Genomic DNA, 12,265 nt, shown 5'->3' on the forward strand with positions numbered 1-12,265 from the left:
TCCCCATGTCCCTATTTTAGAATTGTTTCTCTCTCTTCTTTCTGTATGCATTGCGATTCCTTTTGCTCTCCATCTCCCTTTTGGTGTATTTTCTTTTTCCTCTGGCTCCCTGTCCCTAATTGTTAATTCTCTCCCCGCTCATGCTCTGTACCACGTAGCCCCGTGGTTCGTTTTGTGGTGTTCCCTTCCCTCCGTCGTTGCCTGTCTCGGCTCCCTGTCCCTGTGGCTTCTTACTTCCCTCTCTGCCCTGTTCTTGTCGCTTTTCTTGTCTTTCTCCATCTTGCTCTGTCAGCTTTCTGCCCCTAGTCTTCATTCCTCCCTCGCTGTCGTGCTGCCTGCCCCAGGTTCTTTGTGTGTTTCCAGCCTGCTCCTCATCGTTCTTTCTTGGTCTCTGTCCTGCTCTTCCCTCTTTCTGCTGCCTCTCTTCCCCTCTCTGCTGCTTTTATCTCCACCTCTGACAGGCTCCCTCTCTGTGTTCTAATTCCACGGTCTCTGTCACGTAGACCCGTGCTGTTTGTTTGTCCTCATCTCTCTCTGTCCAGCTCCTTGCTGCTATGATTTATTGCCCAATTTCCTCCCTCTCTGTCTTGCTAGCCCATTGCTGTTGGTTTGTTTTCACTTGTTTCTTCGTTTGTCTCTGTCTGCCTCCCAGTGCCTGATCTTTAATTCCTCCTTCCCCCTAGGCCGCTGTTCCTTTTTTCCATACTACATTGTGTTCTCTTTGGCCTCTTTCTCATTCCTCGGTTCCCTCCTCGCTGCCCTGTGGACCGTCCCCATTTTATTGTTGCCTCTCCCTCCCTCTCTCTGGCTTCTTGCCCCTGTTTTTTAAATTCCTCCCTCTCTTCCCTGGTGGCCGTGTGATCTTTAGCCTTTCTCCGTCTCTTCCTGCCCAGCTCTCTGTGTCTATTCGTTAATTCTTTCCTCTCTGCCCTGTAGCCTGTAGCTTGTGTCCTTTCTGGCTTCCCCATGTCCCTATTTTAGAATTGGTTCTCTCTCTTCTTTCTGTACGCATTGCGATTCCTTTTGCTCTCCATCTCCCTTTTGGTGTATTTTCTTTTTCCTCTGGCTCCCTGTCCCTAATTGTTAATTCTCTCCCTGCTCATGCTCTGTACCACGTAGCCCCGTGGTTCGTTTTGTGGTGTTCCCTTCCCTCCGTCGTTGCCTGTCTCGGCTCCCTGTCCCTGTGGCTTCTTACTTCCCTCTCTGCCCTGTTCTTGTCGCTTTTCTTGTCTTTCTCCATCTTGCTCTGTCAGCTTTCTGCCCCTAGTCTTCATTCCTCCCTCGCTGTCGTGCTGCCTGCCCCAGGTTCTTTGTGTGTTTCCAGCCTGCTCCTCATCGTTCTTTCTTGGTCTCTGTCCTGCTCTTCCCACTTTCTGCTGCCTCTCTTCCCCTCTCTCTGCTGCTTTTATCTCCACCTCTGTCAGGCTCCCTGTCCTTCTCTGGCTGTCCTGTTCCCTGCCTTGTGCCTTCTCACTACATGCACACACCCCCCCCGCCCCGTCCAGCCGCATGCCGCTTTTCTCTTCTCTCTTCCTACTGTCCTGTGCCCTGCTCCTCACCTTTGGTGGCCTCCCCCTCTGCCCAGCAGCCCGTCGCTCCAGGAGCCAGGCAATGGACGGTCCGCTCCCTGCCAAACGAGGACAAGCGTGTGCCGTGGTTTAGCCCCAGCTGGCAACTCTGCACCAGGGAGCTGCTTGCTCACTCCACCCTCAGTGGGCTGGGGGAGAGAGCTGGAAGGGTAAAAGTGAGAAAAATCATGGGTGTTTAATAGGTAGAGCAACAGCTGTGCGTGAAAGCAAAGCAAGGAATTAATTCACTCCTCCTTTTCGGTGGGCAGGTGTTGAGCCTTCTCTGGGAAAGCAGGGCTCTGTCAAGTGTAATGGTTACTTAGGGAGTGAAATGCCGTAGCCCCTAAGGACTCCCCCTTCTTCCCCAGCTGCATGTACTCAGCGTGATGTCAAATGGTATTGAATATCCCTTTGGTCAGTTAGCTGGGAAAGCTTTCCCAGCTGTGTCCTCTCCCAGCTTACTTGCTGGTGGGGCACTGAGAGAACCAGAAGAGGCTCTGACTGTGGAAGCAGTGCTCAGCACATCTCTACATTGTTAACGCTGTTTTGAACATAAATCCAAAACTTATCCTTTCCTAGCTACTATGGAGAAAATGAGCACTATCCTAGCCAAAACCAGCTCCGTGCGGCTCTGGCAATGGCGGCCGAGGTGGCCTGGGGGCAGGGGGAGCTTTGGGGACCCTGAGCCACGAATCGCTCCTGGGACTTGTTACATGCGCGCTGCCTGCACAAACACCTGCCCTCTCCTTTGCCCTCGGGGCTGCGTTTGCGCTCCCTTTGCGTGGGGCAAGGGGCTGTGATGGAGCCCGGGGAGGAGGTGGTGCACTGTGGGGGTGAGGGGAGGGGGCCCCCCGTTGCTGCTGCGCCTCAGCTGTGGGCGGGGTCTGGATGGAGGAGCCCCAGGTGCGGGCAGTGGGGCTGCCGGTGCCGGCTCCTACCTGGAAAAGGGGTGGTGCCCTGCTCCGGGGGGCCAGTGCGAGCCGAGGGCGGGACGGGGCGGAGCTGTGGCCGAGCGTCAGCGGGCTGCGAGTGTAGCGAGGGAGGAGGTGAGCGGGGGCTGGGTGGGGGGCCGCTGCGTGCCGGGTCAAGCCCCGAGGAGGGCTGCGGCGGGGCAGCGGCGGGTCGGAGCGGGCGGTGGGGAGAGCGAGGCTGTGCTGAGGGCTCGGTGGGGCTTCCGGGTGGATCGGCGGGAAGGACGGTGCCCCGCAGGGTGAGAGAGCGGGGAGGGCGGGCTCGCGGCGTGCCGGGAGCTGTAGTCCTTGTGGCGCGCGGCCGCCGGCCCTGTCACGTGGTTCGCCGGGGCGCGGCGGGAGGCGCGGTGTTCCGGCGCTCGGGTGGCGGGCGGCCGTGCCGCGTACGGACCGCGAGGTGCATTTTTGGGGTTGGATTCGTGTTGATTTCTGGGGGCTTCCAGGTGCGGCCGCTCCCCGAGAAGCGGTGAGTTCCCCGAGAGCTGACAGAAGGGAGGAGGATGATGCTCTTTTCCCCTGCCCAGGACGCCTAAGATGGCCGCCTCCCCGGCTCACCGGAGCTCCCCCTCAGCCTCCCCTGGCCCGCCTTGCCCGCGCGCCTGCCCCCCCCGCCCCGCGCGCTTGCCCCCCCTCCCTCGCCCCGCGCGCCTGCCCCCCCCACCCCCTCCCCCGCGCGCCTGCCCCCCCTCCGGCGCCTGCCCCCCCCACCCCGTCGCCCCGCGCGCCTGCCCCCCCTCCGGCGCCTGCCCCCCCTCCGGCGCCTGCCCCCCCCCACCCCCTCGCCCCGCGCGCCTGCCCCCCCCTCCGGCGCCTGCCCCCCCCACCCCCTCGCGCCTGCCCCCCCTCCGGCGCCTGCCCCCCCCACCCCATCGCGCCTGCCCCCCCTCCGGCGCCTGCCCCCCCCCACCCCCTCGCGCCTGCCCCCCCTCCGGCGCCTGCCCCCCCCACCCCCTCGCCCTGCGCTTGGCCCCCCTCCGGCGCCTGCCCCCCCCCCCCACCCCCTCTCCCCGCGCGCCTGCCCCCCCTCCGGCGCCTGCCCCCCCCCCACCCCCTCGCCCCGCGCGCCTGCCCCCCTTCCGGCGCCTGCCCCCCCCCCCACCCCCTCACCCCGCGCGCCTGCCCCCCCTCCGGCGCCTGCCCCCCCCTCCGGCGCCTGCCCCCCCCCCCCGCGCACCTGCCCCTGCCCCCCCTCCGGCGCCTGCCCCTTCCCCCCCTCCCCGCGCGCCTGCCCCCCCCCCGCCCTCGCCCCACGCGCCTGCCCCCAGCCCCGGCACCTCTCCTGAAGCGTGCTGCGTAGGCCTAGGCCGTCCCCAGGCCCTGTCGTGAAGGCAGCGAGCCGGCCCTCAAGCGCACTGGATTCCCCCTCGGCGCAGGGGCCCTTAGCACTAGCGCAGGGAAGGAGCGGGGGGTCCAGAAGCCCCCTGCGCAAGGAGAGGCTTTGGCCAGGGTCGATCGACGGTAATGATGGTCGCTCTTTCTTCTTTCCCTCTCCCAGAGACCTTGCTGCGGACGTGGTTGTCTGTCCTTCCCCCGGGGATGCCGTTGACTGTGGCCATCTCAGGCTCGCGTGGCTTCTCTCTGCCCGGCCTCGCCGTCCTCGCAGCGCGGGGCTCAAAAGGGATAGACAAAGCCCTTCCCGGCTGTGGACAGGACCTGCCTCAGCTGAAGCTGGAGACACCAACGAAAGGTAAAGAAGAAGAAATTGAAGGCGCTCTGGCTGACAGCTGCCTTCCTGCCGCAGGCAAGAGAGAGCCTGTCCCTGCAGGTGAGGGAGGAAGGATCCCCCTTCGTAGTCCGCAGCGGGCCAGGCCACCGACGTGCACCGCAGGGTCTGTACGCGTAACCCGGAGTTCGGTACGGGCGTGTAGTGCACGAGCGAGCTAGGCCACGTGCCTAGGAAGCCTCATCTTGTAAGAGCTGTAAGACACCCATGTATTCTCTTTAGGTGGAGGATGGCCTAGAGTCTGGAGCTGCAGAAGAGGCAGGGAGGAGAGAAGGGGAAACAAGCATCTGAACGGCTAAATTGTGCCAGCAGCGCTGAGAGCGAGAGTCACGGTGAGTCCTGGGCCACTGGGGCCCCATTGCCTCTCTTGTGCATCCTGGGCCCTCCCTGTCTCTCCCCTGGCCCCCTCTCTTTCCTTACCTGCTGCAAAATTTTTTTTTTTGCGCTCCCCCCCCCGCACAGTCTTTCTCCATCTCGCTCTGAGTGGCTCCCTGCCTCCCTGTCTTTTCAGTCCTCCCTCTCTCTGTCCTGTAGCCTGTGGCTACTTTTTCTTTCTCTCCCTCTCTCTCCCTGGCTCTGGCTCTGTTTTTTTGTATTCCTCCTGCTCTGTCCTGTAGCCTGTCGGTATTTTGTCTTTCTCTGGCTCTCTTGGTGTGACTCCCTGTGTTACTGAAAAACGTGGTAAAATTGGAAACAACTCTGTAACTCCAATTTAGTATTAAAGAGCAGGCATTCTTTATTCACGGCGCCAGATGCACGGGGGATCGCTCCTCCTAACGTGCGTACCTCACGCACCTTTCCCCTACAATTTATAGCTCAAAATTTTACGTAGTCAGACATATTCATTATTGTCCTGTCTACTGATTGGTACAAACTTGCTCTTTCCTTATGTAAATTACTGCGCAGGCTCGGTTGTCCTCTTCTGAGTAGGTGGTGTTACTTGAGTCGGTGGTGGTCCGTGAGTCGGTGGTCGCGATCTTCCCCCTGCCGGAATTACCTTTTACCTTCTTGGCTCTTAATCTTGCCAGTCTTGGCTAGTTTTCTCAGTCCGCTACACGAAACCGCGTTTTGTCATCCTTTTCTGACAGAAGCACATTGCCTATTGTTCTGTTCACATTAATGATTACCTAGGGACTAAAATGCAGATCAACAGATACACTGATTCGTACGCTCCATGTTCCCATAGTGTAACAACGTCTCTGGTTGATTGATTTCATCGCTTTGGTTACACTTGTTCCTGTTGTTCTGTTTCTTCTTTTTTGGCTTTGTGTGATCCTGTTTTTCTCTGCCTCTCGCTTTTCCCAGCTCCCCGTCCCTCACTTTTAATGCCCGTTATCCTTCACCAACTCACTCTTCCTTGGTTCCCGTCCCCGTTTCTGAATTCCTCCTGCTTTGCCACGTAGCCCGTGACATTTTCTTAATCTCTCTGTCTGCCTCAACGCTCCCCCCGCGCTTTTTATTCGTCTTCTCTGCTCTGTACCCTGCTACTGTTCTTGCCTTTCTGAGTTCTTCTCTGTCCAGCTCCCTTTCCCTATTCTTGAATTCTTGCTCTTCCTGCACCCGCCGCTGTTCCCTGTGATCTCCATCTCCCTCTGTCCAGCTCCCTGTCCCTAGGTTTTAATTCCTGCCTCTGCCCGCCGTAGCCCGTCTAGATTTTTCTCTCGGCCCCTCTCTGTCCGGCTCCCTCTCTCTGTGTTCTAATTCCACGTTCTCTGTCACGTAGACCCGTGCTGTTTGTTTGTCCTCATCTCTCTCTGTCCAGCTCCTTGCTGCTATGATTTATTGCCCAATTTCCTCCCTCTCTGTCTTGCTAGCCCATTGCTGTTGGTTTGTTTTCACTTGTTTCTTCGTTTGTCTCTGTCTGCCTCCCAGTGCCTGATCTTTAATTCCTCCTTCCCCCTAGGCCGCTGTTCCTTTTTTCCATACTACATTGTGTTCTCTTTGGCCTCTTTCTCATTCCTCGGTTCCCTCCTCGCTGCCCTGTGGCCCGTCCCCATTTTATTGTTGCCTCTCTCTCCCTCTCTCTGGCTTCTTGCCCCTGTTTTTTAAATTCCTCCCTCTCTTCCCTGGTGGCCGTGTGATCTTTAGCCTTTCTCCGTCTCTTTCTGCCCAGCTCTCTGTGTCTATTCGTTAATTCTTCCCTCTCTGCCCTGTAGCCTGTAGCTTTTGTCCTTTCTGGCTTCCCCATGTCCCTATTTTAGAATTGGTTCTCTCTCTTCTTTCTGTACGCATTGCGATTCCTGTTGCTCTCCGTCTCCCTTTTGGTGTATTTTCTTTTTCCTCTGGCTCCCTGTCCCTAATTGTTAATTCCCTCCCTGCTCATGCTCTGTACCACGTAGCCCCGTGGTTCGTTTTGTGGTGTTCCCTCCCCGGCCCCTTCCCTCTGTCGTTGGCTGTCTAGGCTCCCTGTCCCTGTGGCTTCTTTCTTCCCTCTCTGCCCTGTTCTTGTCGCTTTTCTTGTCTTTCTCCATCTTGCTCTGTCAGCTTTCTGCCCCTAGTCTTCATTCCTCCCTCGCTGTCGTGCTGCCTGCCCCAGGTTCTTTGTGTGTTTCCAGCCTGCTCCTCATCGTTCTTTCTTGGTCTCTGTCCTGCTCTTCCCACTTTCTGCTGCCTCTCTTCCCCTCTCTCTGCTGCTTTTATCTCCACCTCTGACAGGCTCCCTCTCTGTGTTCTAATTCCACGTTCTCTGTCACGTAGACCCGTGCTGTTTGTTTGTCCTCATCTCTCTCTGTCCAGCTCCTTGCTGCTATGATTTATTGCCCAGTTTCCTCCCTCTCTGTCTTGCTAGCCCATTGCTGTTGGTTTGTTTTCACTTGTTTCTTCGTTTGTCTCTGTCTGCCTCCCAGTGCCTGATCTTTAATTCCTCCTTCCCCCTAGGCCGCTGTTCCTTTTTTCCATACTACATTGTGTTCTCTTTGGCATCTTTCTCATTCCTCGGTTCCCTCCTCGCTGCCCTGTGGCCCGTCCCCATTTTATTGTTGCCTCTCTCTCCCTCTCTCTGGCTTCTTGCCCCTGTTTTTTAAATTCCTCCCTCTCTTCCCTGGTGGCCGTGTGATCTTTAGCCTTTCTCCGTCTCTTCCTGCCCAGCTCTCTGTGTCTATTCGTTAATTCTTCCCTCTCTGCCCTGTAGCCTGTAGCTTTTGTCCTTTCTGGCTTCCCCATGTCCCTATTTTAGAATTGTTTCTCTCTCTTCTTTCTGTACGCATTGCGATTCCTTTTGCTCTCCGTCTCCCTTTTGGTGTATTTTCTTTTTCCTCTGGCTCCCTGTCCCTAATTGTTAATTCCCTCCCTGCTCATGCTCTGTACCACGTAGCCCCGTGGTTCGTTTTGTGGTTTTCCCTCCCCGGCCCCTTCCCTCTGTCGTTGGCTGTCTAGGCTCCCTGTCCCTGTGGCTTCTTTCTTCCCTCTCTGCCCTGTTCTTGTCGCTTTTCTTGTCTTTCTCCATCTTGCTCTGTCAGCTTTCTGCCCCTATTCTTCATTCCTCCCTCGCTGTCGTGCTGCCTGCCCCAGGTTCTTTGTGTGTTTCCAGCCTGCTCCTCATCGTTCTTTCTTGGTCTCTGTCCTGCTCTTCCCACTTTCTGCTGCCTCTCTTCCCCTCTCTCTGCTGCTTTTATCTCCACCTCTGACAGGCTCCCTCTCTGTGTTCTAATTCCACGTTCTCTGTCACGTAGACCCGTGCTGTTTGTTTGTCCTCATCTCTCTCTGTCCAGCTCCTTGCTGCTATGATTTATTGCCCAATTTCCTCCCTCTCTGTCTTGCTAGCCCATTGCTGTTGGTTTGTTTTCACTTGTTTCTTCGTTTGTCTCTGTCTGCCTCCCAGTGCCTGATCTTTAATTCCTCCTTCCCCCTAGGCCGCTGTTCCTTTTTTCCATACTACATTGTGTTCTCTTTGGCCTCTTTTCCTTATTCCTCGGTTCCCTCCTCGCTGCCCTGTGGCCCGTCCCCATTTTATTGTTGCCTCTCTCTCCCTCTCTCTGGCTTCTTGCCCCTGTTTTTTAAATTCCTCCCTCTCTTCCCTGGTGGCCGTGTGATCTTTAGCCTTTCTCCGTCTCTTTCTGCCCAGCTCTCTGTGTCTATTCGTTAATTCTTCCCTCTCTGCCCTGTAGCCTGTAGCTTTTGTCCTTTCTGGCTTCCCCATGTCCCTATTTTAGAATTGGTTCTCTTTTCTTTCTGTACGCATTGCGATTCCTTTTGCTCTCCGTCTCCCTTTTGGTGTATTTTCTTTTTCCTCTGGCTCCCTGTCCCTAATTGTTAATTCCCTCCCTGCTCATGCTCTGTACCACGTAGCCCCGTGGTTCGTTTTGTGGTTTTCCCTCCCCGGCCCCTTCCCTCTGTCGTTGGCTGTCTCGGCTCCCTGTCCCTGTGGCTTCTTTCTTCCCTCTCTGCCCTGTTCTTGTCGCTTTTCTTGTCTTTCTCCATCTTGCTCTGTCAGCTTTCTGCCCCTAGTCTTCATTCCTCCCTCGCTGTCGTGCTGCCTGCCCCAGGTTCTTTGTGTGTTTCCAGCCTGCTCCTCATCGTTCTTTCTTGGTCTCTGTCCTGCTCTTCCCACTTTCTGCTGCCTCTCTTCCCCTCTCTCTGCTGCTTTTATCTCCACCTCAGTCAGGCTCCCTGTCCTTCTCTGGCTGTCCTGTTCCCTGCCTTGTGCCTTCTCACTACATGCACACACCCCCCGCCCCGTCCAGCCGCATGCCGCTTTTCTCTTCTCTCTTCCTACTGTCCTGTGCCCTGCTCCTTACCTTTGGTGGCCTCCCCCTCTGCCCAGCAGCCCGTCGCTCCAGGAGCCAGGCAATGGACGGTCCGCTCCCTGCCAAACGAGGACAAGCGTGTGCCGTGCTTTAGCCCCAGCTGGCAACTCTGCACCAGGGAGCTGCTTGCTCACTCCACCCTCAGTGGGCTGGGGGAGAGAGCTGGAAGGGTAAAAGTGAGAAAAATCATGGGTGTTTAATAGGTAGAGCAACAGCTGTGCGTGAAAGCAAAGCAAGGAATTAATTCACTCCTCCTTTTCGGTGGGCAGGTGTTGAGCCTTCTCTGGGAAAGCAGGGCTCTGTCAAGTGTAATGGTTACTTAGGGAGTGAAATGCCGTAGCCCCTAAGGACTCCCCCTTCTTCCCCAGCTGCATGTACTCAGCGTGATGTCAAATGGTATTGAATATCCCTTTGGTCAGTTAGCTGGGAAAGCTTTCCCAGCTGTGTCCTCTCCCAGCTTACTTGCTGGTGGGGCACTGAGAGAACCAGAAGAGGCTCTGACTGTGGAAGCAGTGCTCAGCACATCTCTACATTGTTAACGCTGTTTTGAACATAAATCCAAAACTTATCCTTTCCTAGCTACTATGGAGAAAATGAGCACTATCCTAGCCAAAACCAGCTCCGTGCGGCTCTGGCAATGGCGGCCGAGGTGGCCTGGGGGCAGGGGGAGCTTTGGGGACCCTGAGCCACGAATCGCTCCTGGGACTTGTTACATGCGCGCTGCCTGCACAAACACCTGCCCTCTCCTTTGCCCTCGGGGCTGCGTTTGCGCTCCCTTTGCGTGGGGCAAGGGGCTGTGATGGAGCCCGGGGAGGAGGTGGTGCACTGTGGGGGTGAGGGGAGGGGGCCCCCCGTTGCTGCTGCGCCTCAGCTGTGGGCGGGGTCTGGATGGAGGAGCCCCAGGTGCGGGCAGTGGGGCTGCCGGTGCCGGCTCCTACCTGGAAAAGGGGTGGTGCCCTGCTCCGGGGGGCCAGTGCGAGCCGAGGGCGGGACGGGGCGGAGCTGTGGCCGAGCGTCAGCGGGCTGCGAGTGTAGCGAGGGAGGAGGTGAGCGGGGGCTGGGTGGGGGGCCGCTGCGTGCCGGGTCAAGCCCCGAGGAGGGCTGCGGCGGGGCAGCGGCGGGTCGGAGCGGGCGGTGGGGAGAGCGAGGCTGTGCTGAGGGCTCGGTGGGGCTTCCGGGTGGATCGGCGGGAAGGACGGTGCCCCGCAGGGTGAGAGAGCGGGGAGGGCGGGCTCGCGGCGTGCCGGGAGCTGTAGTCCTTGTGGCGCGCGGCCGCCGGCCCTGTCACGTGGTTCGCCGGGGCGCGGCGGGAGGCGCGGTGTTCCGGCGCTCGGGTGCCGGGCGGCCGTGCCGCGTACGGACCGCGAGGTGTATTTTTGGGGTTGGATTCGTGTTGATTTCTGGGGGCTTCCAGGTGCGGCCGCTCCCCGAGAAGCGGTGAGTTCCCCGAGAGCTGACAGAAGGGAGGAGGATGATGCTCTTTTCCCCTGCCCAGGACGCCTAAGATGGCCGCCTCCCCGGCTCACCGGAGCTCCCCCTCAGCCTCCCCTGGCCCGCCTTGCCCGCGCGCCTGCCCCCCCCCCCTCGCCCCGCGCGCTTGCCCCCCCTCCCTCGCCCCGCGCGCCTGCACCCCCCTCCGGCGCCTGCCCCCCCACCCCCTCCCCCGCGCGCCTGCCCCCCCCTCCGGCGCCTGCCCCCCCCCCCCCCTCGCCCCGCGCGCCTGCCCCCCCTCCGGCGCCTGCCCCCCCTCCGGCGCCTGCCCCCCCTCCGGCGCCTGCCCCCCCACACCCCCTCGCGCCTGCCCCCCCTCCGGCGCCTGCCCCCCCCACCCCCTCCCCCGCGCGCCTGCCCCCCCTCCGGCGCCTGCCCCCCCCCCCACCCCCTCGCCCCGCGCGCCTGCCCCCCCTCCGGCGCCTGCCCCCCCCCCACCCCCTCGCCCCGCGCGCCTGCCCCCCCCCCCCCCCTCGCCCTGCGCGCCTGCCCCCCCTCCGGCGCCTGCCCCCCCCCCACCCCCTCGCCCCGCGCGCCTGCCCCCCCTCCGGCGCCTGCCCCCCTCGCCCCGCGCGCCTGCCCCCCTTCCGGCGCCTGCCCCCCCCCCCACCCCCTCACCCCGCGCGCCTGCCCCCCCTCCGGCGCCTGCCCCCCCCCCCCCCTCGCCCCGCGCGCCTGCCCCCCCTCCGGCGCCTGTCCCCCCCCCCCCCGCGCGCCTGCCCCTTCCCCCCCTCCCCGCGCGCCTGCCCCCCCCCGCCCTCGCCCCACGCGCCTGCCCCCAGCCCCGGCACCTCTCCTGAAGCGTGCTGCGTAGGCCTAGGCCGTCCCCAGGCCCTGTCGTGAAGGCAGCGAGCCGGCCCTCAAGCGCACTGATTCCCCCTCGGCGCAGGGGCCCTTAGCACTAGCGCAGGGAAGGAGCGGGGGGTCCAGAAGCCCCTGCGCAAGGAGAGGCTTTGGCCAGGGTCGATCGACGGTAATGATGGTCGCTCTTTCTTCTTTCCCTCTCCCAGAGACCTTGCTGCGGACATGGTTGTCTGTCCTTCCCCCGGGGATGCCGTTGACTGTGGCCGTCTCAGGCTCGCGTGGCTTCTCTCTGCCCGGCCTCACCGTCCTCGCAGCGCGGGGGCGAAAAGGGACACACAGAGCCCTTCCCGGCTGTGGACAGGAGCTGCCTCGGCTGAAGCTGGAGACACCAACGAAAGGTAAAGAAGAAGAAATTGAAGGCGCTCTGGCTGACAGCTGCCTTCCTGCCGCAGGCAAGAGAGAGCCTGTCCCTGCAGGTGAGGGAGGGAGGATCCCCCTTCGTAGTCCGCAGCGGGCCAGGCCACCGACGTGCACCGCAGGGTCTGTACGCGTAACCGGGAGTTGGGTACAGGCGTGTAGTGCACGAGCGAGCTAGGCCACGTGCCTAGGAAGCCTCATCTTGTAAGAGCTGTAAGACACCCATGTATTCTCTTTAGGTGGAGGACGGCCTAGAGTCTGGAGCTGCAGAAGAGGCAGGGAGGAGAGAAGGGGAAACAAGCATCTGAACGGCTAAATTGTGCCAGCAGCGCTGAGAGCGAGAGTCACGGTGAGTCCTGGGCCACTGGGGCCCCATTGCCTCTCTTGTGCGTCCTGGGCCCTCCCTGTCTCTCCCCTGGCCCCCTCTCTTTCCTTACCTGCCGCAAAATTTTTTTTTTTGCGCTCCCCCCCCCGCACCGTCTTTCTCCATCTCGCTCTGAGTGGCTCCCTGCCTCCCTGTCTTTTCAGTCCTCCCTCTCTCTGTCC

General features: G+C 60.2%; 1 long non-coding RNA gene across 1 annotated transcript in view; it reads left to right on the forward strand.

Moving 5' to 3' along the window:
- The first annotated feature begins 4,215 nt into the window (after positions 1 to 4,215).
- The window catches only part of LOC135310991 (uncharacterized), a 54,080-nt gene continuing 46,030 nt past the window's right edge, over positions 4,216 to 12,265 (forward strand). Inside the window, exons 1-3 of the long non-coding RNA XR_010370901.1 lie at positions 4,216 to 4,368; positions 4,485 to 4,594; positions 11,959 to 12,068. This is a non-coding gene — a long non-coding RNA (uncharacterized LOC135310991). The remainder of the gene's footprint in view (positions 4,369 to 4,484; positions 4,595 to 11,958; positions 12,069 to 12,265) is intronic.

Source organism: Phalacrocorax carbo, unplaced genomic scaffold (genome assembly GCF_963921805.1).
Source record: "Phalacrocorax carbo unplaced genomic scaffold, bPhaCar2.1 SCAFFOLD_77, whole genome shotgun sequence".
NCBI classification, from domain to species: domain Eukaryota; kingdom Metazoa; phylum Chordata; class Aves; order Suliformes; family Phalacrocoracidae; genus Phalacrocorax; species Phalacrocorax carbo.